The sequence below is a fragment of the Uloborus diversus genome, chromosome 5 (genome assembly GCF_026930045.1).
Source record: "Uloborus diversus isolate 005 chromosome 5, Udiv.v.3.1, whole genome shotgun sequence".
Lineage (NCBI taxonomy): Eukaryota > Metazoa > Arthropoda > Arachnida > Araneae > Uloboridae > Uloborus > Uloborus diversus.
The window spans coordinates 177617736-177639456 of NC_072735.1; the positions used below are offsets into that span (position 1 = coordinate 177617736).

The 21721-nt window shown below is 39.4% G+C and overlaps 44 non-coding genes across 44 annotated transcripts; all 44 read left to right on the top strand.

Annotated features, from left to right (window-relative positions):
* Positions 1–67: 67 nt before the first annotated feature.
* Trnaa-ugc (transfer RNA alanine (anticodon UGC)) lies at positions 68–139 on the top strand. The gene has a single exon. It is a non-coding gene; the product is annotated as a tRNA-Ala (tRNA).
* Positions 140–357: 218 nt separating this feature from the next.
* Positions 358–429, top strand: Trnaa-ugc (transfer RNA alanine (anticodon UGC)). The gene has a single exon. It is a non-coding gene; the product is annotated as a tRNA-Ala (tRNA).
* A 218-nt stretch (positions 430–647) lies between these two features.
* Trnaa-ugc (transfer RNA alanine (anticodon UGC)) lies at positions 648–719 on the top strand. The gene has a single exon. It is a non-coding gene; the product is annotated as a tRNA-Ala (tRNA).
* A 217-nt stretch (positions 720–936) lies between these two features.
* Trnaa-ugc (transfer RNA alanine (anticodon UGC)) lies at positions 937–1008 on the top strand. Its single transcript has one exon. It is a non-coding gene; the product is annotated as a tRNA-Ala (tRNA).
* Positions 1009–1226: 218 nt separating this feature from the next.
* Trnaa-ugc (transfer RNA alanine (anticodon UGC)) lies at positions 1227–1298 on the top strand. The gene has a single exon. It is a non-coding gene; the product is annotated as a tRNA-Ala (tRNA).
* Positions 1299–1516: 218 nt separating this feature from the next.
* Trnaa-ugc (transfer RNA alanine (anticodon UGC)) lies at positions 1517–1588 on the top strand. Its single transcript has one exon. It is a non-coding gene; the product is annotated as a tRNA-Ala (tRNA).
* Positions 1589–1807: 219 nt separating this feature from the next.
* On the top strand, positions 1808–1879 carry Trnaa-ugc (transfer RNA alanine (anticodon UGC)). The gene has a single exon. It is a non-coding gene; the product is annotated as a tRNA-Ala (tRNA).
* Positions 1880–2097: 218 nt separating this feature from the next.
* Trnaa-ugc (transfer RNA alanine (anticodon UGC)) lies at positions 2098–2169 on the top strand. Its single transcript has one exon. It is a non-coding gene; the product is annotated as a tRNA-Ala (tRNA).
* Positions 2170–2387: 218 nt separating this feature from the next.
* Positions 2388–2459, top strand: Trnaa-ugc (transfer RNA alanine (anticodon UGC)). Its single transcript has one exon. It is a non-coding gene; the product is annotated as a tRNA-Ala (tRNA).
* Positions 2460–2676: 217 nt separating this feature from the next.
* Positions 2677–2748, top strand: Trnaa-ugc (transfer RNA alanine (anticodon UGC)). The gene has a single exon. It is a non-coding gene; the product is annotated as a tRNA-Ala (tRNA).
* A 218-nt stretch (positions 2749–2966) lies between these two features.
* On the top strand, positions 2967–3038 carry Trnaa-ugc (transfer RNA alanine (anticodon UGC)). The gene has a single exon. It is a non-coding gene; the product is annotated as a tRNA-Ala (tRNA).
* A 218-nt stretch (positions 3039–3256) lies between these two features.
* Trnaa-ugc (transfer RNA alanine (anticodon UGC)) lies at positions 3257–3328 on the top strand. Its single transcript has one exon. It is a non-coding gene; the product is annotated as a tRNA-Ala (tRNA).
* A 218-nt stretch (positions 3329–3546) lies between these two features.
* On the top strand, positions 3547–3618 carry Trnaa-ugc (transfer RNA alanine (anticodon UGC)). Its single transcript has one exon. It is a non-coding gene; the product is annotated as a tRNA-Ala (tRNA).
* A 217-nt stretch (positions 3619–3835) lies between these two features.
* Trnaa-ugc (transfer RNA alanine (anticodon UGC)) lies at positions 3836–3907 on the top strand. Its single transcript has one exon. It is a non-coding gene; the product is annotated as a tRNA-Ala (tRNA).
* Positions 3908–4125: 218 nt separating this feature from the next.
* On the top strand, positions 4126–4197 carry Trnaa-ugc (transfer RNA alanine (anticodon UGC)). Its single transcript has one exon. It is a non-coding gene; the product is annotated as a tRNA-Ala (tRNA).
* A 218-nt stretch (positions 4198–4415) lies between these two features.
* On the top strand, positions 4416–4487 carry Trnaa-ugc (transfer RNA alanine (anticodon UGC)). Its single transcript has one exon. It is a non-coding gene; the product is annotated as a tRNA-Ala (tRNA).
* Positions 4488–4706: 219 nt separating this feature from the next.
* Positions 4707–4778, top strand: Trnaa-ugc (transfer RNA alanine (anticodon UGC)). The gene has a single exon. It is a non-coding gene; the product is annotated as a tRNA-Ala (tRNA).
* A 218-nt stretch (positions 4779–4996) lies between these two features.
* On the top strand, positions 4997–5068 carry Trnaa-ugc (transfer RNA alanine (anticodon UGC)). Its single transcript has one exon. It is a non-coding gene; the product is annotated as a tRNA-Ala (tRNA).
* Positions 5069–5574: 506 nt separating this feature from the next.
* Trnaa-ugc (transfer RNA alanine (anticodon UGC)) lies at positions 5575–5646 on the top strand. Its single transcript has one exon. It is a non-coding gene; the product is annotated as a tRNA-Ala (tRNA).
* A 218-nt stretch (positions 5647–5864) lies between these two features.
* On the top strand, positions 5865–5936 carry Trnaa-ugc (transfer RNA alanine (anticodon UGC)). The gene has a single exon. It is a non-coding gene; the product is annotated as a tRNA-Ala (tRNA).
* Positions 5937–6154: 218 nt separating this feature from the next.
* Trnaa-ugc (transfer RNA alanine (anticodon UGC)) lies at positions 6155–6226 on the top strand. Its single transcript has one exon. It is a non-coding gene; the product is annotated as a tRNA-Ala (tRNA).
* Positions 6227–7711: 1485 nt separating this feature from the next.
* On the top strand, positions 7712–7783 carry Trnaa-ugc (transfer RNA alanine (anticodon UGC)). Its single transcript has one exon. It is a non-coding gene; the product is annotated as a tRNA-Ala (tRNA).
* A 218-nt stretch (positions 7784–8001) lies between these two features.
* On the top strand, positions 8002–8073 carry Trnaa-cgc (transfer RNA alanine (anticodon CGC)). The gene has a single exon. It is a non-coding gene; the product is annotated as a tRNA-Ala (tRNA).
* Positions 8074–8290: 217 nt separating this feature from the next.
* Trnaa-cgc (transfer RNA alanine (anticodon CGC)) lies at positions 8291–8362 on the top strand. The gene has a single exon. It is a non-coding gene; the product is annotated as a tRNA-Ala (tRNA).
* Positions 8363–8580: 218 nt separating this feature from the next.
* Trnaa-ugc (transfer RNA alanine (anticodon UGC)) lies at positions 8581–8652 on the top strand. Its single transcript has one exon. It is a non-coding gene; the product is annotated as a tRNA-Ala (tRNA).
* Positions 8653–9739: 1087 nt separating this feature from the next.
* On the top strand, positions 9740–9811 carry Trnaa-cgc (transfer RNA alanine (anticodon CGC)). Its single transcript has one exon. It is a non-coding gene; the product is annotated as a tRNA-Ala (tRNA).
* Positions 9812–10028: 217 nt separating this feature from the next.
* Positions 10029–10100, top strand: Trnaa-cgc (transfer RNA alanine (anticodon CGC)). The gene has a single exon. It is a non-coding gene; the product is annotated as a tRNA-Ala (tRNA).
* Positions 10101–10318: 218 nt separating this feature from the next.
* Trnaa-cgc (transfer RNA alanine (anticodon CGC)) lies at positions 10319–10390 on the top strand. Its single transcript has one exon. It is a non-coding gene; the product is annotated as a tRNA-Ala (tRNA).
* Positions 10391–10606: 216 nt separating this feature from the next.
* On the top strand, positions 10607–10678 carry Trnaa-cgc (transfer RNA alanine (anticodon CGC)). Its single transcript has one exon. It is a non-coding gene; the product is annotated as a tRNA-Ala (tRNA).
* A 219-nt stretch (positions 10679–10897) lies between these two features.
* Trnaa-ugc (transfer RNA alanine (anticodon UGC)) lies at positions 10898–10969 on the top strand. The gene has a single exon. It is a non-coding gene; the product is annotated as a tRNA-Ala (tRNA).
* A 508-nt stretch (positions 10970–11477) lies between these two features.
* Trnaa-ugc (transfer RNA alanine (anticodon UGC)) lies at positions 11478–11549 on the top strand. Its single transcript has one exon. It is a non-coding gene; the product is annotated as a tRNA-Ala (tRNA).
* A 508-nt stretch (positions 11550–12057) lies between these two features.
* On the top strand, positions 12058–12129 carry Trnaa-ugc (transfer RNA alanine (anticodon UGC)). The gene has a single exon. It is a non-coding gene; the product is annotated as a tRNA-Ala (tRNA).
* A 218-nt stretch (positions 12130–12347) lies between these two features.
* On the top strand, positions 12348–12419 carry Trnaa-ugc (transfer RNA alanine (anticodon UGC)). Its single transcript has one exon. It is a non-coding gene; the product is annotated as a tRNA-Ala (tRNA).
* Positions 12420–12927: 508 nt separating this feature from the next.
* On the top strand, positions 12928–12999 carry Trnaa-ugc (transfer RNA alanine (anticodon UGC)). The gene has a single exon. It is a non-coding gene; the product is annotated as a tRNA-Ala (tRNA).
* A 218-nt stretch (positions 13000–13217) lies between these two features.
* Trnaa-ugc (transfer RNA alanine (anticodon UGC)) lies at positions 13218–13289 on the top strand. Its single transcript has one exon. It is a non-coding gene; the product is annotated as a tRNA-Ala (tRNA).
* Positions 13290–13797: 508 nt separating this feature from the next.
* Positions 13798–13869, top strand: Trnaa-ugc (transfer RNA alanine (anticodon UGC)). The gene has a single exon. It is a non-coding gene; the product is annotated as a tRNA-Ala (tRNA).
* Positions 13870–14087: 218 nt separating this feature from the next.
* Trnaa-ugc (transfer RNA alanine (anticodon UGC)) lies at positions 14088–14159 on the top strand. Its single transcript has one exon. It is a non-coding gene; the product is annotated as a tRNA-Ala (tRNA).
* A 218-nt stretch (positions 14160–14377) lies between these two features.
* On the top strand, positions 14378–14449 carry Trnaa-ugc (transfer RNA alanine (anticodon UGC)). Its single transcript has one exon. It is a non-coding gene; the product is annotated as a tRNA-Ala (tRNA).
* A 4149-nt stretch (positions 14450–18598) lies between these two features.
* Positions 18599–18670, top strand: Trnaa-ugc (transfer RNA alanine (anticodon UGC)). Its single transcript has one exon. It is a non-coding gene; the product is annotated as a tRNA-Ala (tRNA).
* A 1484-nt stretch (positions 18671–20154) lies between these two features.
* Trnaa-cgc (transfer RNA alanine (anticodon CGC)) lies at positions 20155–20226 on the top strand. Its single transcript has one exon. It is a non-coding gene; the product is annotated as a tRNA-Ala (tRNA).
* A 508-nt stretch (positions 20227–20734) lies between these two features.
* Positions 20735–20806, top strand: Trnaa-ugc (transfer RNA alanine (anticodon UGC)). Its single transcript has one exon. It is a non-coding gene; the product is annotated as a tRNA-Ala (tRNA).
* A 218-nt stretch (positions 20807–21024) lies between these two features.
* Trnaa-ugc (transfer RNA alanine (anticodon UGC)) lies at positions 21025–21096 on the top strand. Its single transcript has one exon. It is a non-coding gene; the product is annotated as a tRNA-Ala (tRNA).
* Positions 21097–21314: 218 nt separating this feature from the next.
* On the top strand, positions 21315–21386 carry Trnaa-cgc (transfer RNA alanine (anticodon CGC)). Its single transcript has one exon. It is a non-coding gene; the product is annotated as a tRNA-Ala (tRNA).
* A 218-nt stretch (positions 21387–21604) lies between these two features.
* On the top strand, positions 21605–21676 carry Trnaa-cgc (transfer RNA alanine (anticodon CGC)). Its single transcript has one exon. It is a non-coding gene; the product is annotated as a tRNA-Ala (tRNA).
* The last annotated feature ends 45 nt before the right edge of the window (positions 21677–21721 follow it).

Sequence of the window (21721 nt, forward strand, 5' to 3'; positions counted from 1 at the left end):
AATTCAAGATACCACCTTTTAGTATACGTTGGTCACGAGTTATTGCGCTCACGATGCCTCATATCATGGGGGTGTAGCTCAGTGGTAGAGCGTTCGCTTTGCATGTGAAAGGCCCGGGGTTCGATCCCCCGCACCTCCAATGGATCTACTCGTTTTCCTACGTAATGTTCAGTTTTCTGAGTTTAATATTTTCAATGCATCCTAGCTCGAAAACCCTAAACAATATCTGCGATACCTCTTCGACCGATTTTATATTTTATTTCATTTGCAATCAACTAAAAAGCATAACTAATTCAAGATACCACCTTTTAGTAGATGTTAGTCACGAGTTATTGCCCTCACGACACCTCATAGCATGGGGGTGTAGCTCAGTGGTAGAGCGTTCGCTTTGCATGTGAAAGGCCCGGGGTACGATCCCCCGCACCTCCAATGGATCTACTCGTTTTCCTACGTAATGTTCAGTTTTTTGAGTTTAATATTTTCAATGCATCCTAGCTCAAAAACCCTAAACAATACCTGCGATACCTCTTCGACTGATTTCATATTTTATTTCATTTGCAATCAACTAAAAAGCATAACTAATTCAAGATACCACCTTTTAGTATACGTTGGTCACGAGTTATTGCGCTCACGATGCCTCATAGCATGGGGGTGTAGCTCAGTGGTAGAGCGTTCGCTTTGCATGTGAAAGGCCCGGGGTTCGATCCCCCGCACCTCCACTGGATTACTCGTTTTCCTACGTAATGTTCAGTTTTTTGAGTTTAATATTTTCAATGCATCCTAGCTCAAAAACCCTAAACAATACCTGCGGTACCTCTTCGACTGATTTTATATTTTATTTCATTTGTACTCAACTAAAAAGCATAACTAATTCAAGGTACCCCTTTTTCGTATACGTTAGTCTCGAGTTATTGCGCTCACGACGCCGCTTAGTGTGGGGGTGTAGCTCAGTGGTAGAGCGTTCGCTTTGCATGTGAAAGGCCCGGGGTTCGATCCCCCGCACCTCCAATGGATCTACTCGTTTTCCTACGTAATGTTCAGTTTTTTGAGTTTAATATTTTCAATGCATCCTAGCTCAAAAACCCTAAACAATACCTGCGATACCTCTTCGACTGATTTCATATTTTATTTCATTTGCAATCAACTAAAAAGCATAACTAATTCAAGATACCACCTTTTAGTATACGTTGGTCACGAGTTATTGCGCTCACGATGCCTCATATCATGGGGGTGTAGCTCAGTGGTAGAGCGTTCGCTTTGCATGTGAAAGGCCCGGGGTTCGATCCCCCGCACCTCCAATGGATCTACTCGTTTTCCTACGTAATGTTCAGTTTTTTGAGTTTAATATTTTCAATGCATCCTAGCTCAAAAACCCTAAACAATACCTGCGATAATTCTTCGACTGATTTCATATTTTATTTCATTTGCAATCAACTAAAAAGCATAACTAATTCAAGATACCACTATTTAGTATACGTTGGTCACGAGTTATTGCGCTCACGATGCCTCATAGCATGGGGGTGTAGCTCAGTGGTAGAGCGTTCGCTTTGCATGTGAAAGGCCCGGGGTTCGATCCCCCGCACCTCCAATAGATCTACTCGTTTTCCTACGTAATGTTCAGTTTTTTTGAGGTTAATAATCTCAATGCATCCTAGCTCGAAAACCCTAAACAATACCTGCGATACCTCTTCGACTGATTTTATATTTTATTTCATTTGCAATCAACTAAAAAGCATAACTAATTCAAGATACCACCTTTTAGTATACGTTGGTCACGAGTTATTGCGCTCACGATGCCTCATAGCATGGGGGTGTTGCTCAGTGGTAGAGCGTTCGCTTTGCATGTGAAAGGCCCGGGGTTCGATCCCTCTCACCTCCAATGGATCTACTCGTTTTCCTACGTAATGTTCAGTTTTTTGAGTTTAATATTTTCAATGCATCCTCGCTCGAAAACCCTAAACAATATCTGCGATACGTCTTCGACCGATTTTATATTTTATTTCATTTGCAATCAACTAAAAAGCATAACTAATTCAAGATACCACCTTTTAGTAGACGTTAGTCACGAGTTATTGCCCTCACGACACCTCATAGCATGGGGGTGTAGCTCAGTGGTAGAGCGTTCGCTTTGCATGTGAAAGGCCCGGGGTTCGATCCCCCGCACCTCCAATGAATCTACTCGTTTTCCTACGTAATGTTCAGTTTTTTGAGTTTAATATTTTCAATGCATCCTAGCTCAAAAACCATAAACAATACCTGCGATACCTCTTCGACTGATTTTATATTTTATTTCATTTGTAATAAACTAAAAAGCATAACTAATTCAAGATTCCACTTTTTAGTATACGTTAGTCTCGAGTTATTGCGCTCACGACGCCTCATAGCATGGGGGTGTAGCTCAGTGGTAGAGCGTTCGCTTTGCATGTGAAAGGCCCGGGGTTCGATCCCCCGCACCTCGAATGGATTACTCGTTTTCCTACGTAATGTTCAGTTTTTTTGAGGTTAATAATCTCAATGCATCCTAGCTCGAAAACCCTAAACAATACCTGCGATACCTCTTCGACTGATTTTATATTTTATTTCATTTGTAATCAACTAAAAAGCATAACTGATTCAAGATACCACCTTTTAGTATACGTTAGTCTCGAGTTATTGCGCTCACGACGCCTCATAGCATGGGGTGTAGCTCAGTGGTAGAGCGTTCGCTTTGCATGTGAAAGGCCCGGGGTTCGATCCCCCGCACCTCAAATGGATCTACTCGTTTTCCTACGTAATGTTCAGTTTTTTGAGTTTAATATTTTCAATGCATCCTAGCTCAAAAACCCTAAACAATACCTGCGATACCTCTTCGACTGATTTCATATTTTATTTCATTTGCAATCAACTAAAAAGAATAACTAATTCAAGATACCACCTTTTAGTATACGTTGGTCACGAGTTATTGCGCTCACGATGCCTCATAGCATGGGGGTGTTGCTCAGTGGTAGAGCGTTCGCTTTGCATGTGAAAGGCCCGGGGTTCGATCCCTCTCACCTCCAATGGATCTACTCGTTTTCCTACGTAATGTTCAGTTTTTTGAGTTTAATATTTTCAATGCATCCTCGCTCGAAAACCCTAAACAATATCTGCGATACGTCTTCGACCGATTTTATATTTTATTTCATTTGCAATCAACTAAAAAGCATAACTAATTCAAGATACCACCTTTTAGTAGACGTTAGTCACGAGTTATTGCCCTCACGACACCTCATAGCATGGGGGTGTAGCTCAGTGGTAGAGCGTTCGCTTTGCATGTGAAAGGCCCGGGGTTCGATCCCCCGCACCTCCAATGAATCTACTCGTTTTCCTACGTAATGTTCAGTTTTTTGAGTTTAATATTTTCAATGCATCCTAGCTCAAAAACCATAAACAATACCTGCGATACCTCTTCGACTGATTTTATATTTTATTTCATTTGTAATAAACTAAAAAGCATAACTAATTCAAGATTCCACTTTTTAGTATACGTTAGTCTCGAGTTATTGCGCTCACGACGCCTCATAGCATGGGGGTGTAGCTCAGTGGTAGAGCGTTCGCTTTGCATGTGAAAGGCCCGGGGTTCGATCCCCCGCACCTCGAATGGATTACTCGTTTTCCTACGTAATGTTCAGTTTTTTTGAGGTTAATAATCTCAATGCATCCTAGCTCGAAAACCCTAAACAATACCTGCGATACCTCTTCGACTGATTTTATATTTTATTTCATTTGTAATCAACTAAAAAGCATAACTGATTCAAGATACCACCTTTTAGTATACGTTAGTCTCGAGTTATTGCGCTCACGACGCCTCATAGCATGGGGTGTAGCTCAGTGGTAGAGCGTTCGCTTTGCATGTGAAAGGCCCGGGGTTCGATCCCCCGCACCTCAAATGGATCTACTCGTTTTCCTACGTAATGTTCAGTTTTTTGAGTTTAATATTTTCAATGCATCCTAGCTCAAAAACCCTAAACAATACCTGCGATACCTCTTCGACTGATTTCATATTTTATTTCATTTGCAATCAACTAAAAAGAATAACTAATTCAAGATACCACCTTTTAGTATACGTTGGTCACGAGTTATTGCCCTCACGACACCTCATAGCATGGGGGTGTAGCTCAGTGGTAGAGCGTTCGCTTTGCATGTGAAAGGCCCGGGGTTCGATCCCCCGCACCTCCAATGGATCTACTCGTTTTCCTACGTAATGTTCAGTTTTTTGAGTTTAATATTTTCAATGCATCCTAGCTCAAAATCCCTAAACAATACCTGCGATACCTCTTCGACTGATTTCATATTTTATTTCATTTGCAATCAACTAAAAAGCATAACTAATTCAAGATACCTCCTTTTAGTATACGTTGGTCACGAGTTATTGCGCTCACGATGCCTCATAGCATGGGGGTGTAGCTCAGTGGTAGAGCGTTCGCTTTGCATGTGAAAGGCCCGGGGTTCGATCCCCCGCACCTCCAATAGATCTACTCGTTTTCCTACGTAATGTTCAGTTTTTTTGAGGTTAATAATCTCAATGCATCCTAGCTCGAAAACCCTAAACAATACCTCCGATACCTCTTCGACTGATTTTGTATTTTATTTCATTTGCAATCAACTAAAAAGCATAACTAATTCAAGATACCACCTTTTAGTATACGTTGGTCACGAGTTATTGCGTTCACGATGCCTCATAGCATGGGGGTGTAGCTCAGTGGTAGAGCGTTCGCTTTGCATGTGAAAGGCCCGGGGTTCGATCCCCCGCACCTCCAATGGGTCTACTTGTTTTCCTACGTAATGTTCAGTTTTTTGAGTTTAATATTTTCAATGCATCCTCGCTCGAAAACCCTAAACAATATCTGCGATATGTCTTCGACCGATGTTATATTTTATTTCATTTGCAATCAACTAAAAAGCATAACTAATTCAAGATACCACCTTTTAGTAGACGTTAGTCACGAGTTATTGCCCTCACGACACCTCATAGCATGGGGGTGTAGCTCAGTGGTAGAGCGTTCGCTTTGCATGTGAAAGGCCCGGGGTTCGATCCCCCGCACCTCCAATGGATCTACTCGTTTTCCTACGTAATGTTCAGTTTTTTTGAGGTTAATAATCTCAATGCATTCTAGCTCGAAAACCCTAAACAATACCTGCGATACCTCTTCGACTGATTTTATATTTTATTCATTTGTAATCAACTAAAAAGCATAACTGATTCAAGATACCACCTTTTAGTATACGTTAGTCTCGAGTTATTGCGCTCACGACGCCTCATAGCATGGGGTGTAGCTCAGTGGTAGAGCGTTCGCTTTGCATGTGAAAGGCCCGGGGTTCGATCCCCCGCACCTCCAATGGATTACTCGTTTTCCTGCGTAATGTTCAGTTTTTTGAGTTTAATATTTTCAATGCATCCTAGCTCGAAAACCCTAAACAATACCTGCGATACCTCTTCGACTGATTTTATATTTTATTTCATTTGTAATCAACTAAAAAGCATAACTAATTCAAGATACCACTTTTTAGTATACGTTAGTCTCGAGTTATTGCGCTCACGACGCCGCTTAGCGTGGGGGTGTAGCTCAGTGGTAGAGCGTTCGCTTTGCATGTGAAAGGCCGGGGGTTCGATCCCCCGCACCTCCAATGGATCTACTCGTTTTCCTACGTAATGTTCAGTTTTTTGAGTTTAATATTTTCAATGCATCCTAGCTCAAAAGCCCTAAACAATACCTGCGATACCTCTTCGACTGATTTTATATTTTATTTCATTTGTAATAAACTAAAAAGCATAACTAATTCAAGATACCACTTTTTAGTATACGTTAGTCTCGAGTTATTGCGCTCACGACGCTTCATAGCATGGGGGTGTAGCTCAGTGGTAGAGCGTTCGCTTTGCATGTGAAAGGCCCGGGGTTCGATCCCCCGCACCTCCAATGGATCTACTCGTTTTCCTACGTAATGTTCAGTTTTTTGAGTTTAATATTTTCAATGCATCCTAGCTCGAAAACCCTAAACAATATCTGCGATACCTCTTCGACCGATTTTATATTTTATTTCATTTGCAATCAACTAAAAAGCATAACTAATTCAAGATACCACCTTTTAGTAGATGTTAGTCACGAGTTATTGCCCTCACGACACCTCATAGCATGGGGGTGTAGCTCAGTGGTAGAGCGTTCGCTTTGCATGTGAAAGGCCCGGGGTTCGATCCCCCGCACCTCCAATGGATCTACTCGTTTTCCTACGTAATGATCAGTTTTTTGAGTTTAATATTTTCAATGCATCCTAGCTCAAAAACCCTAAACAATACCTGCGATACCTCTTCGACTGATTTTATATTTTACTAGCCGCCTGCGGCGACCAGCTGGTTCGACTTCTTACGCCATTCGCCTTTCTGTGCAAGCAACCACCTACGGCTCATTTACCTTGTCATTTACCTTTTTAATTCAAGTTTGCCGCCTTCGGCTGCTGTTTAAATAAATTTGGCAGCATTATCAATCAATCCATCTCTATCTTTTTTCTTTCTTTTTTTTTGTGCCATTTTTACGCCAAGATTTGCGCCTTCGGCGGCTATCTACCTTTACGATCCATCTCTAAATTTTCTTATCCATCTCTATTTATTTTAACATCCCCGCCTACTTCCTAATAAAAACAACACTCAAAAAACCGCTTTTTTATTTAAGTAGAGCAAAAAAAAAGTTATCTTCAAAATTCCCCGTAGTGTGCAAAAAGTATCGTTTGACAAAGAAAAAATCTCCCTGCTTTTAATGAATTAAATGCGCACAAGTATGAAATGTAACGTAATATAGATACAGCAAAACGTCCAGCTTGGGGGAGGGGGGATGGAAAAAAAATGCAATCCCTAAATAAAACAAAAAAATTAAAGAAAAAAGCAAGCGCTGCCGGAAAAACACGTGGTCATCATGTCATAAAATGTAGAAGTAAGCTGTATAGTAAAAAAAAAAAAAAAGATTAACATTGTTTGCGATTAAGCTTCCGTCGTAAATATCGAATCAAAATCCAAGTAGTGACGTCAGAGGCATAAAGGAATGAAAAACCTTTTTTTCGACCGATGCGTGAAAAGACATGATGTGTTCAGCATTAAAAAATTGTAAAAAAAAAAAAAAAAAACTATTGCTTATTTTTAAGAACTTTTTTCTTCTGAAGAGGGCGAAATGTTTTTACTATTACCAACTTAAATTTTAGAAATGAGGCTTTGATACTTCTCGCAGGATGATATTAGAAAAAAAAACCCATAAAAAGCTGCAAATTAAAGGTTTTTTCAAAAATTCGTAAAAATACAAAAATTGCTCTGTCTTCAATTTTTTTTCATTCATCATATTTAAAATTAAATTTCCTACACTACAGTACAAAAAATATTTGAGTGGTGCGATTGGTTCGGGGTCTGTGAGGTAAAAAGTGCAAAAAAACACATAAAACATTACATAACTTTTTTTCTTATTAAAATATCAAAAATCGAAGCCCGAGGAGCACATCTTCGGCAAAAACAACACCTGTATACCAAATTTCATCTTTCTAGGCCTTACCGTTTGCCCAGGAAGCGCGCCACACACACACACACAAATATCTTATTTTATTATATGTATAGATTTCATTTGCAATCAACTAAGCAGCATAATTAATTCAAGATACCACCTTTTAGTATACGTTAGTCACGAGTTATTGCGCTCACGATGCCTCATTGCATGGGGGTGTAGCTCAGTGGTAGAGCGTTCGCTTTGCATGTGAAAGGCCCGGGGTTCGATCCCCCGCACCTCCAATGGATCTACTCGTTTTCCTACGTAATGTTCAGTTTTTTGAGTTTAATATTTTCAATGCATCCTAGCTCAAAAACCCTAAACAATACCTGCGATACCTCTTCGACTGATTTTATATTTTATTTAATTTGCAATCAACTAAAAAGCATAATTAATTCAAGATACCACCTTTTAGTATTCGTTAATCACGAGTTATTGCGCTCACGACGCCTCTTAGCGTGGGGGTGTAGCTCAGTGGTAGAGCGTTCGCTTCGCACGTGAAAGGCCCGGGGTTCGATCCCCCGCACTTACAATGGATCTACTCGTTTTCCTACGTAATGTTCAGTTTTTCGAGTTTAATATTTTCAATGCATCCTAGCTCGAAAACCCTAAACAGTACCTGCGATACCTCTTCGACTGATTTTATATTTTATTTCATTTGCAATCAAATAAACAGCATAATTAATTCAGGATACCACCTTTTAGTATACGTTAGTCACGAGTTATTGCGCTACGACGCCTCTTAGGGTGGGGGTGTAGCTCAGTGGTAGAGCGTTCGCTTCGCATGTGAAAGGCCCGGGGTTCGATCCCCCGCACCTCCCATGGATCTACTCGTTTTCCTACGTAATGTTCAGTTTTTTGAGTTTGATATTTTCAATGCATCCTAGCTTGAAAACCCTAAACAATACCTGCGATACCTATTCGACTGATTTTATATTTTATTTCATTTGCAATCAACTAAAAAGCATAATTAATTCAAGATACCACCTTTTAGTATTCGTTAGTCACGAGTTATTGCCCTTACGACACCTCATAGCATGGGGGTGTAGCTCAGTGGTAGAGCGTTCGCTTTGCATGTGAAAGGCCCGGGGTTCGATCCCCCGCACCTCCAATGGATCTACTCGTTTTCCTACGTAATGTTCAGTTTTTTGAGTTTAATATTTTCAATGCATCCTAGCTCAAAAACCCTAAACAATACCTGCGATACCTCTTCGACTGATTTCATATTTTATTTCATTTGCAATCAACTAAACAGCATAACTAATTCAAGATACCACCTTTTAGTATACGTTAGTCACGAGTTATTGCGCTCACGAAGCCTCTTAGGGTGGGGGTGCAGCTCAGTGGTAGAGCGTTCGCTTCGCATGTGAAAGGCCCGGGGATCGATCCACCACACCTGCAATGGATCTACTCGTTTTCCTACGTAATGTTCAGTTTTTTGAGTTTAATATTTTCAATGCATCCTAGCTCAAAAACCCTAAACAATACCTGCGATACCTCTTCGACTGATTTCATATTTTATTTCATTTGCAATCAACTAAAAAGCATAACTAATTCAAGATACCACCTTTTAGTATACGTTGGTCACGAGTTATTGCGCTCACGATGCCTCATAGCATGGGGGTGTAGCTCAGTGGTAGAGCGTTAGCTTTGCATGTGAAAGGCCCGGGGTTCGATCACTCGCACCTCCAATGGATCTACTCGTTTTCCTACGTAATGTTCAGTTTTTTGAGTTTAATATTTTCAATGCATCCTAGCTCGAAAACCCTAAACAATTCCTGTGATACCTATTCGACTGAATTTATATTTTATTTCATTTGCAATCAACTAAAAAGCATAATTAATTCAAGATACCACCTTTTAGTATTCGTTAGTCACGAGTTATTGCGCTCACGACGCCTCTTAGCGTGGGGTGTAGCTCAGTGGTAGAGCGTTCGCTTTGCATGTGAAAGGCCCGGGTTTCGATCCCCCGCACCTCCAATGGATCTACTCGTTTTCCTACGTAATGTTCAGTTTTTTGAGTTTAATATTTTCAATGCAACCTAGCTCGAAAACCCTAAACAATACCTGCGATACCTCTTCGACTGATTTTATATTTTATTTAATTTGCAATCAACTAAAAAGCATAATTAATTCAAGATACCACCTTTTAGTATTCGTTAATCACGAGTTATTGCGCTCACGACGCCTCTTAGCGTGGGGGTGTAGCTCAGTGGTAGAGCGTTCGCTTCGCATGTGAAAGGCCCGGGGTTCGATCCCCCGCACTTACAATGGATCTACTCGTTTTCCTACGTAATGTTCAGTTTTTCGAGTTTAATATTTTCAATGCATCCTAGCTCGAAAACCCTAAACAGTACCTGCGATGCCTCTTCGACTGATTTTATATTTTATTTCATTTGCAATCAACTAAACAGCATAATTAATTCAGGATACCACCTTTTAGTATACGTTAGTCTTGAGTTATTGCGCTACGACGCCTCTTAGGGTGGGGGTGTAGCTCAGTGGTAGAGCGTTCGCTTCGCATGTGAAAGGCCCGGGGTTCGATCCCCCGCACCTCCCATGGATCTACTCGTTTTCCTACGTAATGTTCAGTTTTTTGAGTTTAATATTTTCAATGCATCCTAGCTCGAAACCCCTAAACAATACCTGCGATACCTCTTCGACTGATTTTATATTTTATTTCATTTGCAATCAACTAAAAAGCATAATTGATTCAAGATACCACCTTCTAGTATTCGTTGGTCACGAGTTATTGCGCTCACGACGCCTCTTAGGGTAGGGGTGTAGCTCAGTGGTAGAGGGTTCGCTTCGCATGTGAAAGGCCCGGGGATCGATCCCCCGCACCTCCAATGGACGTGCTCGTTTTACTACAAAAGGATCAGTTCAGTTTTTGAGTTAATTGTTTTTCATGCATCTTAACTCGTAAACTGTAAACGATACCTGACATACCTCTTAAAGTCATTCGTTTTCTTTTTGTATTTAACTAAAAAGCATAATTAATTCAAGATTTTTCTGTAAAATATTCGTTTTTCTCGAATCATTGATCACACCATGCGTCAGTACGTGGGGGTGTAGCTCAGTGGTAGAGCGTTCGCTTCGCATGTGAAAGGCCCGGGGTTCGATCCCCCGCTCCTCCGATGGATCTACTCGTTTTCCTACGTAATGTTCAGTTTTTTGAGTTTGATATTTTCAATGCATCCTAGCTTGAAAACCCTAAACAATACCTGCGATACCTATTCGACAGATTTTATATTTTATTTCATTTGCAATCAACTAAAAAGCATAATTAATTCAAGATACCACCTTTTAGTATTCGTTAGTCACGAGTTATTGCCCTCACGACACCTCATAGCATGGGGGGTATAGCTCAGTGGTAGAGCGTTCGCTTTGCATGTGAAAGGCCCGGGGTTCGATCCCCCGCACCTCCAATGGATCTACTCGTTTTCCTACGTAATGTTCAGTTTTTTGAGTTTAATATTTTCAATGCATCCTAGCTCAAAAACCCTAAACAATACCTGCGATACCTCTTCGACTGATTTCATATTTTATATCATTTGCAATCAACTAAACAGCATAACTAATTCAAGATACCACCTTTTAGTATACGTTAGTCACGAGTTATTGCGCTCACGACGCCTCTTAGGGTGGGGGTGCAGCTCAGTGGTAGAGCGTTCGCTTCGCACGTGAAAGGCCCGGGGATCGATCCACCACACCTGCAATGGATCTACTCGTTTTCCTACGTAAGGTTCAGTTTTTTGAGTTTAATATTTTAAATGCATCCTAGCTCAAAAACCCTAAACAATACCTGCGATACCTCTTCGACTGATTTCATATTTTATTTCATTTGCAATCAACTAAAAAGCATAACTAATTCAAGATACCACCTTTTAGTATACGTTGGTCACGAGTTGTTGCGCTCACGATGCCTCATAGCATGGGGGTGTAGCTTAGTGGTAGAGCGTTCGCTTTGCATGTGAAAGGCCCGGGGTTCGATCCCCCGCACCTCCAATGGATCTACTCGTTTTCCTACGTAATGTTCAGTTTTTTGAGTTTAATATTTTCAATGCATCCTAGCTCAAAAACCCTAAACAATACCTGCGATACCTCTTCGACTGATTTCATATTTTATATCATTTGCAATCAACTAAACAGCATAACTAATTCAAGATACCACCTTTTAGTATACGTTAGTCACGAGTTATTGCGCTCACGACGCCTCTTAGGGTGGGGGTGCAGCTCAGTGGTAGAGCGTTCGCTTCGCACGTGAAAGGCCCGGGGATCGATCCACCACACCTGCAATGGATCTACTCGTTTTCCTACGTAAGGTTCAGTTTTTTGAGTTTAATATTTTAAATGCATCCTAGCTCAAAAACCCTAAACAATACCTGCGATACCTCTTCGACTGATTTCATATTTTATTTCATTTGCAATCAACTAAAAAGCATAACTAATTCAAGATACCACCTTTTAGTATACGTTGGTCACGAGTTGTTGCGCTCACGATGCCTCATAGCATGGGGGTGTAGCTTAGTGGTAGAGCGTTCGCTTTGCATGTGAAAGGCCCGGGGTTCGATCCCCCGCACCTCCAATGGATCTACTCGTTTTCCTACGTAATGTTCAGTTTTTTGAGTTTAATATTTTCAATGCATCCTAGCTCGAAAACCCTAAACAATATCTGCGATACCTCTTCGACCGATTTGATATTTTATTTCATTTGCAATCAACTAAAAAGCATAACTAATTCAAGATACCACCTTTTAGTAGATGTTAGTCACGAGTTATTGCGCTCACGATGCCTCATAGCATGGGGGTGTAGCTCAGTGGTAGAGCGTTCGCTTTGCATGTGAAAGGCCCGGGGTTCGATCCCCCGCACCTCCAATGGATCTACTCGTTTTCCTACGTAATGTTCAGTTTTTTGAGTTTAATATTTTCAATGCATCCTAGCTCAAAAACCCTAAACAATACCTGCGATACCTCTTCGACTGATTTCATATTTTATTTCATTTGCAATCAACTAAAAAGCATAACTAATTCAAGATACCACCTTTTAGTATACGTTGGTCACGAGTTATTGCGCTCACGATGCCTCATAGCATGGGGGTGTAGCTCAGTGGTAGAGCGTTAGCTTTGCATGTGAAAGGCCCGGGGTTCGATCACTCGCACCTCCAATGGATCTACTCGTTTTCCTACGTAATGTTCAGTTTTTTGAGTTTAATATTTTCAATGCATCCTAGCTCAAAAACCCTAAACAATACCTGCGATACCTATTCGACTGAATTTATATTTTATTTCATTTGCAATCAACTGAAAAGCATAATTAATTCAAGATACCACCTTTTAGTATTCGTTAGTCACGAGTTATTGCGCTCACGACGCCTCTTAGCGTGGGGGTGTAGCTCAGTGGTAGAGCGTTCGCTTTGCATGTGAAAGGCCCAGTGTTCGATCCCCCGCACCTCCAATGGATCTACTCGTTTTCCTGCGTAATGTTCAGTTTTTTGAGTTTAATATTTTCAATGCATCCTAGCTCGAAAACCCTAAACAATATCTGCGATACCTCTTCGACCGATTTGATATTTTATTTCATTTGCAATCAACTAAAAAGCATAACTAATTCAAGATACCACCTTTTAGTAGATGTTAGTCACGAGTTATTGCGCTCACGATGCCTCATAGCATGGGGGTGTAGCTCAGTGGTAGAGCGTTCGCTTTGCATGTGAAAGGCCCGGGGTTCGATCCCCCGCACCTCCAATGGATCTACTCGTTTTCCTACGTAATGTTCAGTTTTTTGAGTTTAATATTTTCAATGCATCCTAGCTCAAAAACCCTAAACTATACCTGCGATACCTCTTCGACTGATTTCATATTTTATTTCATTTGCAATCAACTAAAAAGTATAACTAATTCAAGATACCACCTTTTAGTATACGTTGGTCACGAGTTATTGCGCTCACGATGCCTCATAGCATGGGGGTGTAGCTCAGTGGTAGAGCGTTAGCTTTGCATGTGAAAGGCCCGGGGTTCGATCACTCGCACCTCCAATGGATCTACTCGTTTTCCTACGTAATGTTCAGTTTTTTGAGTTTAATATTTTCAATGCATCCTAGCTCAAAAACCCTAAACAATACCTGCGATACCTATTCGACTGAATTTATATTTTATTTCATTTGCAATCAACTAAAAAGCATAATTAATTCAAGATACCACCTTTTAGTATTCGTTAGTCACGAGTTATTGCGCTCACGACGCCTCTTAGCGTGGGGGTGTAGCTCAGTGGTAGAGCGTTCGCTTTGCATGTGAAAGGCCCGGTGTTCGATCCCCCGCACCTCCAATGGATCTACTCGTTTTCCTACGTAATGTTCAGTTTTTTGAGTTTAATATTTTCAATGCATCCTAGCTCAAAAACCCTAAACAATACCTGCGATACCTCTTCGACTGATTTCATATTTTATTTCATTTGCAATCAACTAAAAAGCATAACTAATTCAAGATACCACCTTTTAGTATACGTTGGTCACGAGTTATTGCGCTCACGATGCCTCATAGCATGGGGGTGTAGCTCAGTGGTAGAGCGTTCGCTTTGCATGTGAAAGGCCCGGGGTTCGATCCCCCGCACCTCCAATGGATCTGCTCGTTTTCCTACGTAATGTTCAGTTTTTTGAGTTTAATATTTTCAATGCATCCTAGCTCGAAAACCCTAAACAATATCTGCGATACCTCTTCGACCGATTTGATATTTTATTTCATTTGCAATCAACTAAAAAGCATAACTAATTCAAGATACCACCTTTTAGTAGATGTTAGTCACGAGTTATTGCGCTCACGATGCCTCATAGCATGGGGGTGTAGCTCAGTGGTAGAGCGTTCGCTTTGCATGTGAAAGGCACGGGGTTCGATCCCCCGCACCTCCAATGGATTACTCGTTTTCCTGCGTAATGTTCAGTTTTTTGAGTTTAATATTTTCAATGCATCCTAGCTCGAAAACCCTAAACAATATCTGCGATACCTCTTCGACCGATTTTATATTTTATTTCATTTGCAATCAACTAAAAACTTTTTAACAAAAAAATTGAACCGCCGAAAAAACTGAAAAGCAAAAAATAATAAACCATTTTAATTAAACCTTAATAACTAAGTTCTTAAACTGATGTAAGTATACCTAAGTATAAATTTTTGTAATAATTTAGAGTTTTTAATTAACCTTAATAACTCAGTTCTTAAATTAATGTAAGTATACCTAAGTAGTTTTGAGTCGGTGCCAAACAAGTAAATTAATTATTTTTGTAAAGCGTGAGGCGCAGCGGTGGCGTATGGCGACACGCCCCTTCGCCGGAAAATGCCGAGCGTTCACGAAGTTAAACCCGAACGTCGTCGAGTGGTCTCGAAGAAGCACGTGTCGAGTATTTGGCTGCTACTGAGCTTTTGCCTCATATACAACAGTCAAAATGTTTATATCATTGTTCATCATACTGAAGAAGGATTTCTCATCTTGTTAAAAGCTCAAATAAATGGTTTTGTGGGTCATAGTATTATTCAGCGTAAGTATGGCATAACAACTGTAGCCGTTAATTGCATACATGATCCTGAAGATTTTTCTCACTGGTTGTTTGCCTCTCTCGTGCGAGGTCCCAAAGGTTTCAAAGCTCCAACGAGAGGTACTTTTTGTTGTATACGATCTACTAGTATTCATGATTTAATGATGGCGTGTGGAGGGAGCATTTTTTGAAACATTTATGTTTATCGCCGGACATTTCACATTACATTGCTACTTTTATATGGTTATTTCTTTAAATTTAGGTAATTTAGGGATCTTTGTTTATTTATTGTTTGGCACCGACTCAAAACTACTTAGGTATACTTACATTAATTTAAGAACTGAGTTATTAAGGTTAATTAAAAACTCTAAATTATTACAAAAATATATACTTAGGTATACTTACATCAGTTTAAGAACTTAGTTATTAAGGTTTAATTAAAACGGTTTATTATTTTTTGCTTTTCAGTTTTTTCGGCGGTTCAATTTTTTTGTTAAAAAGTTTTTATTTTATAATTTTTTGTGGCTATAAGCTACTAATGTGGCTATAATCTGTATGCTTATATTTTTGATTACTTTTAAAATAGCTACCTACCTTACTTTAGCTATTAACATATATATATAAATATATATACATATATATATATATATATATATATATATATATATATATATATATATATATATATATATATATATATATATATATATATATTTATAATCGTATTTTAACAACAATTATCTGTTGTGTTAAATAAATAATTTTAAAAAAGCAGGCTTTATATACTAACATAGGTAGGCCTACAAAAAATGCTGCTCGGATGAGGAAAAGATGTTTAGAAGAATCTATTAATGAGAAAGAAAAAAGGTTGGAAGCAAACAGAAAGAGAATTACATTAACACGTTCACAGGAGAGTTTGGGTCAGCGCGAGGAAAGACTGTCCAGAATGAGAAGCTGCAATAACGATAGGTTATTGCAAGAAAGTGATAAGCAGCGCGCTCGTCGTTTAGATATAAGAGAGCGACTTTCAAATGAGAGTGAAGAGCAACGCGCTCATCGTTTAGATCTGATAAGAGAGCGACTTTCAAATGAGAGTGAAGAGCAACGCGCTCATCGTTTAGATCTGATAAGAGAGCGACTTTCAAATGAGAGTGAAGAGCAACGCGCTCATCGTTTAGATCTGATAAGAGAGCGACTTTCAAATGACATTGAGGACGAACGTATGCTGCGTTTGGATGCTGCTCGTAACCGTTCAGCAATGGTGGTACTTCACGAATCTTCCGAGGAGAGAACTAATCGTCTGAGCGCCATGCGACAAGCAGCTCGCGATCGAAGAAACCAGTGTAACGCAGAAAACTTTAAGAAATCAATTAATGTTTATGCTGACTTGTCGTGTTCAATTTGCAAAAAAAATTTGTATCCTCAGCAACGTAGGAAATTGCAAACTAAAAATTTAGGCTCTATTTTGCCTAACGAACTGGTAGCTTTAGGTAATATAATTACTTGTTCACGATGCTCATACAATATTAAAAAACATAAAACTCCACCCCAGGCCTATTGGAACAAAATGTCGGTAGCTGCAATACCTACAGAAATTGATGAGTTATCGGAAATTGAGAAACGTTTTATTTGCAGAGTAGTGCCATTTCTTAAAATAATAAAAGTTCAAAATCGTTTGAGCCAAGACTGGTGCGAAGGGCAGGCAATCCTTTTTGCTCAGGATGTGGTCGAGCTGGCGGAACAACTTCCGCTTGAACCTAATCAAACTAGATTAGTGCTCGTAGTAGAAAGTCGTGAAAATTTAGAACATTCTAGGGAGTTTCAAATTGATATAGGTAAACTTCAAGTGGCATTGCAGTGGCTCCTAAAGAATAATGCACTGTATAAAGATGTTCGTGTGCATTTTCCTACTGTGATCGATATTTCTACGATAACACAAATTGCTGACGAATTTGCTTTTGTCATCTATTGTACGTTAGCTTTGTTGTACAAACTAACTTATTTGGTTTCCGCTGAAAAAAATATATAACTCCAACATTTTCTTATTGTTAGTACTACTGAATCCAACACACATTTCTTCAAATATCTCGAAAACTCATTTCTGCAGATACTGCCGCTTACCTGCCCACGGCAGTACACACGAGAGACATACAGGTCTGAAGCTCATTCATTGTGAGCTTTTTTTTTCTTTTTTTTGTAATACCCAACTCAGAATCAAAAAATCTTGGAGTAAACAACTAATCACCCCCTCTCCCCCCCCCTTAGGGTAGGAATTTTTCCCTCAAATTTATAGGGGAATTACTTCAGGCTATACCCTTTCCAATAAAAAAAGAATATTCAAATTCGGACTATTCTGTAAAAAGTTATGTGTGGTCATACATTAAAAAAAAAAATATATATATATACGTGTCGACTTGAGAACCTCCTCCGTTTTTTCGTCGGTTAAAAATAGTATGTGACCATCACTAAACTTCGCCCTATTTTTTCATACAAATCCTGAATATAAAAAATGTTTGACGACTGGCACTGAAAACTAACCCTAATCACAAGTACCAGAGATTGAGAGGTCTACACTGCCGTGTGCAGGTAAAGGGCTATAACTGCAATTTTATCTTTTTTTTTTTTTTTTGCAGTTTGTCATCATTGTTTGTACGTTAGCTTTGTCGTACAAATTAACTTATTTGGTTTCCGCTAAAAAAAAATATAATTCCAACATTTCCCAGTTGATAGTACTGAATCCAGCGCACAATTCTTCAAATATCTCGAAAAACTCATTTCTGCAGATACTGTCGTTTACCTGCTCAAGAGAGTACACACGAGAGACATACAAGTCTGCATCTCATTCATCGTGAGGTTTTTTTTTTTTTTTTTTTTTTGTTATACCCAATTCAGCATCCAAAAATCTTAGAGTGAACTACTAATCGCCCCCCTTTCCCCACCCTTAGGGAAGGATTTTTTCCCACAAATTTATATAGGAACAACTTCAGGGTATAACCTTTCCAATAAAAAAAGAATTATCAAAATCGGACTATTTTGTAAAAAGTTATGTGTGGTCATACATTAAAAATCTGTGAGTGAACAACAAATCTCCCCCTTTTCCCACCCTTAGGGTAGGAATTTTTTCTCCAAATTTATATGAGACCAACTTCAGGGTATAACCTTTCCAATAAAAAAAGAATTATCAAAATCGGACTATTTTGTAAAAAGTTATGTGTGGTCATACATTAAAAATCTGTGAGTGAACAACAAATCAACCCCCATTTCCCACCCTTAGGGTAGGAATTTTTTTTCAAAATTTTTATGGGACCACCTTCGGGGTATACCCTTTCCAATAAAAAAAGAATTATCAAAATCAGACTGTTCTGTAAAAAGTTATGCGTGGTCATACATTAAAAAAAAATATATACGTGTCGAATTGAGAACCTCCTCCGTTTTTTCGTCGGTTAAAAAGCATAACTAATTCAAGATACCACCTTTTAGTAGATGTTAGTCACGAGTTATTGCCCTCACGACACTTCATAGCATGGGGGTGTAGCTCAGTGGTAGAGCGTTCGCTTTGCATGTGAAAGGCCCGGGGTTCGATCCCCCGCACCTCCAATGGATCTACTCGTTTTCCTACGTAATGTTCAGTTTTTTGAGTTTAATATTTTCAATGCATCCTAGCTCAAAAACCCTAACAATACCTGCGATACCTCTTCGACTGATTTTATATTTTACTAGCCGCCTGCGGCGACCAGCTGGTTCGACTTCTTACGCCATTCGCCTTTCTGTGCAAGCAACCACCTACGGCTCATTTACCTTGTCATTTACCTTTTTAATTCAAGTTTGCCGCCTTCGGCTGCTGTTTAAATAAATTTGGCAGCATTATCAATCAATCCATCTCTATCTTTTTTCTTTCTTTTTTTTGTGCCATTTTTACGCCAAGATTTGCGCCTTCGGCGGCTATCTACCTTTACGATCCATCTCTAAATTTTCTTATCCATCTCTATTTATTTTAACATCCCCGCCTACTTCCTAATAAAAACAACACTCAAAAAACCGCTTTTTTATTTAAGTAGAGCAAAAAAAAAGTTATCTTCAAAATTCCCCGTAGTGTGCAAAAAGTATCGTTTGACAAAGAAAAAATCTCCCTGCTTTTAATGAATTAAATGCGCACAACTATGAAATGTAACGTAATATAGATACAGCAAAACGTCCAGCTTCGGGGAGGGGGGATGGAAAAAAAATGCAATCCCTAAATAAAACAAAAAAAGGAAAGAAAAAAAGCAAGCGCTGCCGGAAAAACACGTGGTCATCATGTCATAAAATGTAAAATTAAGCTGTATAGTAAAAAAAAAAAAAAGATTAACATTGTTTGCGATTAAGATTCCGTCGTAAATATCGAATCAAAATCCAAGTAGTGACGTCAGAGGCATAAAGGAATGAAAAACCTTTTTTTCGACCGATGCGTGAAAAGACATGATGTGTTCAGCATTAAAAAATTGTAAAAAAAAAAAAAAAAAACCTATTGCTTATTTTTAAGAACTTTTTTCTTCTGAAGAGGGCGAAATGTTTTTACTATTACCAACTTAAATTTTAGAAATGAGGCTTTGATACTTCTCGCAGGATGATATTAGAAAAAAAAACCCATAAAAAGCTGCAAATTAAAGGTTTTTTCAAAAATTCGTAAAAATACAAAAATTGCTCTGTCTTCAATTTTTTTTCATTCATCATATTTAAAATTAAATTTCCTACACTATAGTACAAAAAATATTTGAGTGGTGCGATTGGTTCGGGGTCTGTGAGGTAAAAAGTGCAAAAAAACACATAAAACATTACATAACTTTTTTTCTTATTAAAATATCAAAAATCGAAGCCCGAGGAGCACATCTTCGGCAAAAACAACACCTGTATACCAAATTTCATCTTTCTAGGCCTTACCGTTTGCCCAGGAAGCGCGCCACACACACACACACAAACATCTTATTTTATTATATGTATAGATTTCATTTGCAATCAACTAAACAGCATAATTAATTCAAGATACCACCTTTTAGTATACGTTAGTCACGAGTTATTGCGCTCGCGACGCCTCTTAGGGTGGGGGTGTAGCTCAGTGGTATAGCGTTCGCTTCGCATGTGAAAGGCCCGGGGATCGATCCCCCGCACCTCCAATGGATCTACTCGGTTTCCTACGTAATGTTCAGTTTTTTGAGTTTAATATTTTCAATGCATCCTAGCTCAAAAACCCTAAACAATACCTGCGATACCTCTTCGACTGATTTCATATTTTATTTCATTTGCAATCAATTAAACAGCATAATTAATTCAAGATACCACCTTTTAGTATACGTTAGTCACGAGTTATTGCGCTCACGACGCCGCTTAGGGTGGGGGTGCAGCTCAGTGGTAGAGCGTTCGCTTCGCATGTGAAAGGCCCGGGGATCGATCCACCACACCTGCAAAGGATCTACTCGTTTTCCTACGTAATGTTCAGTTTTTTGAGTTTAATATTTTCAATGCATCCTAGCTCAAAAACCATAAACAATACCTGCGATACCTCTTCGACTGATTTCATATTTTATTTCATTTGCAATCAACTAAAAAGCATAACTAATTCAACGTACCACCTTTTAGTATACGTTGGTCACGAGTTATTGCGCTCACGATGCCTCATAGCATGGGGGTGTAGCTCAGTGGTAGAGCGTTCGCTTTGCATGTGAAAGGATCGGGGTTCGATCCCCCGCACCTCCAATGGATCTACTCGTTTTCCTACGTAATGTTCAGTTTTTTGAGTTTAATATTTGCAATGCATCCTAGCTCGAAAACCCTAAACAATACCTGTGATACCTATTCGACTGAATTTATATTTTATTTCATTTGCAATCAACTAAAAAGCATAATTAATTCAAGATACCACCTTTTAGTATTCGTTAGTCACGAGTTATTGCGCTCACGACGCCTCTTAGCGTGGGGGTGTAGCTCAGTGGTAGAGCGTTCGCTTTGCATGTGAAAGGCCCGGGGTTCGATCCCCCGCACCTCCAATGGATCTACTCGTTTTCCTACGTAATGTTCAGTTTTTTGAGTTTAATATTTTCAATGCAACCTAGCTCGAAAACCCTAAACAATACCTGCGATACCTCTTCGACTGATTTTATATTTTATTTAATTTGCAATCAACTAAAAAGCATAATTAATTCAAGATACCACCTTTTAGTATTCGTTAATCACGAGTTATTGCGCTCACGACGCCTCTTAGCGTGGGGGTGTAGCTCAGTGGTAGAGCGTTCGCTTCGCATGTGAAAGGCCCGGGGTTCGATCCCCCGCACCTCCCATGGATCTACTCGTTTTCCTACGTAATGTTCAGTTTTTTGAGTTTAATATTTTCAATGCATCCTAGCTCGAAACCCCTAAACAATACCTGCGATACCTCTTCGACTGATTTTATATTTTATTTCATTTGCAACCAACTAAAAAGCATAATTGATTCAAGATACCACCTTTTAGTATTCGTTAGTCACGAGTTATTGCGCTCACGACGCCGCTTAGGGTGGGGGTGTAGCTCAGTGGTAGAGCGTTCGCTTCGCATGTGAAAGGCCCGGGGATCGATCCCCCGCACCTCCAATGGATGTGCTCGTTTTACTACAAAAGGATCAGTTCAGTTTTTGA